The sequence below is a fragment of the Natrix helvetica genome, assembly GCF_964273705.1.
Source record: "Natrix helvetica genome assembly, chromosome: 1".
In the NCBI taxonomy this organism is placed as follows: domain Eukaryota; kingdom Metazoa; phylum Chordata; class Lepidosauria; order Squamata; family Natricidae; genus Natrix; species Natrix helvetica.
In genome coordinates, this window is record NC_138548.1 from 227805290 (window position 1) to 227811680 (window position 6391).

Here is a 6391-nt window from a genome sequence, read left to right on the forward strand (position 1 = left end):
GCGCTTATGCGCGCCCCCTTTACGGACCCCTTAGGAATGGTAGACAGCTTGAGGTTGAAGTTTCGGGGAATCGAAGATGTAACAACGGAGTCAGGTAGTGCATTTTAAATCCCGTCCTTAACTTACCGATCCCGTCCCCTCCGCTTGCTGCATGCCTAAAAGCAAACCGTACTACGGACAGTACCGCTGATTTTCCTACCCCCCCCCCCCAAAAGAGCCTCGTCCTTTTTTTTTCAAAATTAGGCAAGCCATATAGAGCGAGTTGGCTTGCTTCCGACGGCGTTGTTTCGAAATCGGTAGCGCCCCCCTCCCCCAGAAGTGCATAGAAAGGGCACCCGGCCCTCGATGGGGATGTTTTATCAGATTAACAGAGTTGGAAGAGACCTTGCGGGTCATCTAGTCCAACCCTCCTGCTCAAACAGGAGACCCCTACATCTGCTTCTATCTAGGATCGAACTGACAACCTCCTGATTGTGAGGTGAGAGCTCCATCAAGAAAACGCTTGTTGAATGGGGGCGGGGGAAGGGGGTCGTCCTCCCTGGGGCGGCGGAAACGGCCCCGATAAAAATACCAAATGCCTCTTGGAGGCGTGAGTGGGAAGACACCTCAAACGCCTCGATCGTTTGTACACAAGGCAAATCCGGAAGATTAAACTCACTCCCGTCCATACCAGGAAACGAGGACTATTTTCCCCCCCCAATAGGTTGAGGACGTTGCATGTTTTCTGGGTTAAGTGCACGTCGGGTGTGCAAGGCGCAGAGGAGAGGTTTCGTAATGGATCATCGCACTGGATAAACAATACCGCTTAGAGCCAATTATTTCCTGCTGGCCCGATCCCTGCCTGTTGTAGGGATGTAGAATGAGAGTTGTAAAAAAAGAAAGAAAAAGAAGCCAACATGATGGTAAAGGTGAGGCTATTTATTATTTCCCAAATTGGAGAAAATAAACCTATTTCTACTAATTCTTGGAAATCTGTATGGAAAACAAGGTCGCTAGCTTGCTCTTGCCTCATTTATGGGCTGGGGCATACCTGAAAGCAGAATGCTGATTAGGCTTAACTTTGACCCACTGACTATTCTATTCTAGGTCACGTTGTGTGTACTTAGGAACCCGCAACTTAACTCCAAAGGAAAAGATGCTGCATGTGCAAAATCGATATGAGCTGTTCCTATTGGCGGAGGGTAGTTTGTATCAGGAGGGTTGCAGAGTCCTTCTCTGGCATGATCTTCGAAGAGAAGACTTTGGTGCAATGGTGGTTCTGATTCAAGAATAAGGGAACTTCTGATCATCTTATTTTTTCTGCTTCAAGCATACTTGCCAATGGCAAGAAACCAGCAGCTTCAGCAGATCCTGGATATAAAGCAGATTATCTGGCTCCCATTCAGTCAGGATGGATTTATTTATTTATTCATTCAATCGTTCTATGGGATGGAAATTTTATTTTTATTTTATTTGTCAACAAATACAAGGAAACAAGTATGAAAACACATGAAAAAATGGCAGAAATAAATAGATATAAATAAGCAAAACCTAGCCATAAACACATAAAAAGAGTACATATAAATGGGAGAGTAGGACAGGGGTGGCAGGCAGACTGGTGCGCTTATGCATGCCCCCTTAGGGACCTCTTAAGAAACGCGTAAGGTCCACGGTAGACAGCTTAAGGTAAAAGGTTAGAGGAACTAACAACAGGATCAGGAAAGGTGTTCCACACATTTACAACACAATCTTTTTTCCTGCAATCAAGATCAGAACGGATTGCATTTAGTTTGCATCTATTGATAGTCCCTGTGTTTATTGCAGTTGGAGTAAAAGTAGTCATTAACAGGTAGGACGTTATGGCAGATTATCTTGTGCACTAAGCTCAGGTCGGAATATAGACGGCGTAGTTCAAGGTTATCCAGGCCTAAAATTTCAAGCCTGGTGGTACACGGAAATGGCATTGGTTACGTGTTTGGGTGATCTCTGACAGGAGCAGGTTGAGGATAGTGCCTGTATTCTAGCTCTACCTTACCTCTCAGCACCTTTTGACATCATCAACTATGGTATTCTTCTGGATCGGCTCCCAGGATTGGAAGTAGGTGGCACAATATTGTGCTGGTTCTTTTCCTTCCTAAGATCGGATAGTAGTCGATATTGCTCAGGAGATCTTGCCTTCAGCTCCTACCTTACTAGCTGGGATGCCGCAGGGTTTGTGTTCTCCTACTCCTATTTAATGTCTACCTGAAACGGCTGAGGGAGACCATCTATCACCATCAGTAGCTGATGATACTAGGCCTGGCAAATTAAGCAGTGCTGTGGATGTGCTCTCCTGTTGCTTGGAGGCTGTAAGAGTCTCGATGGGGAACAACAGGCTTCAGCTGAAACCTGGCAAGACTAAGTGGCTTTGAGTTTTAGGGCCTTTCAGATCTGGGACTTTATTTCTTTGGCACTGCCCCTGAGAGAGCCAGTTCACAATCTGAGACCCCTTCTGGCTCATAATTCCTGCTCGGGAGCAGGTGGCAGTCAGGGCCACCTGTGTCCGTCTCTGGATCTTAAGGCTCTGCTCAGTTACTTATGCTCTAGTCCCATGATGGCAAACCAGGGTTCCAAGTAACACCCCCAACGAAAGAAGACTCTGAGGTTAGAAGTTCCTCAAAGTTACACTTTATTAGAGATGTCATATTGGCACATCTGGGAAAATCTGAATCTGAAAGCTTCCAGGTTTTCCCCACCCAAAAGAAAGTCAAAGTCCCTTCCCCTGCACCCACATGTCCATCACATGGTCCAATCACTCCACAGGTGCAGGCTGTACGTCCTTGACTCCCAGAGAAAAGAATGTTGTTATGGCTATATAGCTCTACCACTCCATGCAATCTTCCCTCCCAGTTTCCCACAGCACTAAGTATGGCAGCCCTGAAGATCCAAAGAAAAAGATGGCCTCCAGGGCTGAAGAAAGAGGTTTCTCACACAACCAGCACTTTTCCCACTGTAGCTGAGCTACTAGAGGCTTCTCCGTTTCATCAGTTGCGTTGGCTTCAATTTTGGAAAAGGTATGAAAGCATCTTACTGCAGTCTTCATTTCCTCAGGTTTAATTCACATAATAAGGAATGCCATGACACAATGGGCTCTCAGAGGGATTAGCAGGGGCTTTGCTGAGACATGTCTCTTGGCTTATCAATATTCACACTACATGCTACAACACTGAGCTTTATTTCTAAATGAGTTAAAACATGATGTTTCTCAAATATCCCTAAACTTGGATTAAAGGCCCCATGCAAACAAGCCGTAGACTTGCTGTAGACTGTTAAATGCAAGCCACGTTCTAGACTAGAGGGACAGAAAGCAGATAGAAATTGTAGAGGCTAACCATTTCATTACACTGAGTGTACGTGCCTTTTAGTTGGCTTGCAAAGCAGTCGCTAGACTAGGGATCTTGGCTTGTATAAAATAGAAAGAGTACTATTAAAATGGGCATATCGCTGTATAGTACTCGTGACCTATTGACCAGTGCTGTACTTTGGGACAGCCTATGCCACAAATCTGGTAATTCATTTTCTTTTCTTCAAAGCATTGGTTTTTTTCAAAGGCGTGGAGACTAAAACATATGAAGAACGGTTGCAGGATTTGGGTTTGGCTAATCTAAAGAAAAGAAGAATTAGGGGTGACGTAGCAGTATTCCAGTATTTGGGGGGCTGCAAAAAATAAGGGATCAAATTATTCTCCAAAAAAACCAGATGGCAGGACAAGAAACAATGGTTGGAAACTAATCAAAGAGTGAAGCAACTTGGAATTAAGGAGAAATTTCCTAACAGCGAGGGCAATTAACCAGTGGAATAGCTTGCCTCCAAAAATCATGGATGCTCCATCACTGGATGTTTTTAAGATGATAATCACTTATCTCAAATGTTATAGGTTCACCTGCTTGGCCAGAGAGCTGGACTAGAAGACCTCCAGTTCAATCTATTCTGAGCATATACTGAATGCAGTGACGTGCGGTGAGGTTTATGGCTGGTGAGGCTGGTGACGTCATCAGGAAGGCGGGGAATGGGACCACATGTGCTGGAGGCTGAGGCTGCCTCAGCCTTCAGCACACGTGATCCCATTCCCCGCCTTCCTGAGCGTGCTCTGCCGGCTCGCGATCCGCTTTCGTGGCTTCATCATCCGGGAGCGCCGACAACATTTCTGCCTCCGCAACTTGCGGGCGCGGACGGACGGAAGTAGCCAGAGTGACGCTGAGGCAGTCCGGCGGGCGAGCGACCGAGGACCTCCATCGCTCGCTCGCTCTTTGGTCCGCCCGGACCGCCTCGGCGTCACTCTGGCTACATCCGTCCGGCCGCGCCCGGGAGCTGCGGAGGCAGAAATGTTGTCGGCGCTCCCGGATGACGAAGGCACGAAAGCGACTGGGGAACGACGAGAACTTTCCTGCCTCTGCTGGACTTCGCGCGCTCCTCGCGACTGCAATATACGTCCAGAAGCGGCTTTTGTGGCTAATGGGGTTTGGGCTTCAAGCCCAACGGCCCCTGCCACTTCTGGACGTCTATTGCAGTTGCGAGGAGCATGCAAAGTACAGCGGAGGCAGGAAGGTTATTGGCGCTTCCGAGAACCCTCCTGCTTCCGCCGGTTGCCCAGCCTGCACCGCCCCCCGCGCGCACCACTTCCTCCTCCTCCTCCTCCTTCCTCTTCCTCTTCACTCCCCAAAAGCTCTTCTCCTTACCGGAACTTAGCGGGAGCCGTGTAAAAGGGATGGGACGAAATATATATTATTATTATATACTATTATTTCATGAAGAGAGGTGAGGCTCTGCCTCCCCTGCCTCCCCTGCCCGCACGTCCCTGCCTGAATGTATGTGAAAGCCTTGACTGACCAAACCTACAACGGGTGAGAAATCAATATATCCATGGGCCCTTCTGGTGACCCCAGCATGATTGTTTCCTTTCCATGTTCATGTTTCTTGCCTTTAATTTATTTGGCTTACTGCTTCTTTTCTGTACCCAGGATAACATCCCAAAAGGAAATAATTTGATGTATCTGTACACATGCATGTATTTATTGTAAAGTATTTTTATTAGAGAGTTTTCTTTGTTTTATATCACAGTTTCAGCTTTGCAACAACGATATACTGGATATATCCAGTTTTTTACATTATACATACTATTATGTCTCCTAGTATATAGTTTCATGTTCGTAACTATTATTTCCGTATTTGTAACATAAATCTCTATATAATTATCAATCTAGAATATTTTATTTTACATTTTTATAACATCTCACCATATTATTTACAATAAACATTCTTCTATCATTACACTTGTACTTATTTCTAATTTATAATTCGTTAATTGTCTGTCTTTGTTAATTTCCTAATCTTTACATCTATCTAATCAATTATTCCATGCATCCCAAATTAAGTAGTGTTCTGTTTCTCCTTTGTCTTTAATTTCCATTGTCAACCTATCCAACTCAGTGTAGTGTAATATTTTATTACCATTTCCTCTGTGGGTATGTTTCAATTTTTTCCAATTTTGAGCATATACAATTCTAGCTGGTGTTATTACATGTAGCATTAAGTATTGAATTTTTAAATTATATTTCCTTGTTCACATATGTACCTATATATTTAACTGTATCTTAGAGCATTTCAACTTTATTTATATTATATATTTATTCCATGCAGCTCTTTTTAGATAAGGGAACAGAAGTTGACAAATACCTGCAGCAACTTCATAATGATAATACACTTTTTTCTATTTATGCAGGTAGCAGAAATGTCACATCACCTTGTTCATAAAAATATGATAATCTTGATAATCTTGTAAACAATGGTATAAAACAAGCTGATGTCCTACAGTACTGTAGATCAATATGGTTTAAAATTTTCATCACCCTATAGAAACAAGTAGAAGGGTTTCATTCACTTTGTTCCATTTAAATGAGAAATAGATATAGAAAATGGACTTATTTTCTCCCATCTCCTTTCTTCCTGCCTAATCTACATACGGTACTAATCCGTGGGAATATAATGCAGTGTGAATAGGCATCCATATTTTACTGCCTTCTGAATCTCTGCTTCATCTGATTCAGATTTCTAAAAAAGAAGGCAAGCATTTTGCAAAGCACTGATATAGTTTGACTAATGCAACTAATTTCTTCCCCCAAACACCCACCCATGTAGGGATTTTTGAATCATGTTGGAATTGTGAATTCCTACGATGGACAGCCTGTAAATGTAATAAGCAAATGAATAAATTTCAGTTTGTGAAACCTACTCAGCCAATTAGGACTGTGAAAAAAGGAATTCTTTTCAAACTCCGTTAACGGGTTGTTGTTTTTTTATGGCGCTTTTCACAGCCTTAGGGTGGTTATTCACAGAATTGCCTATATTTTATGTAAATGGATGATTACACTGT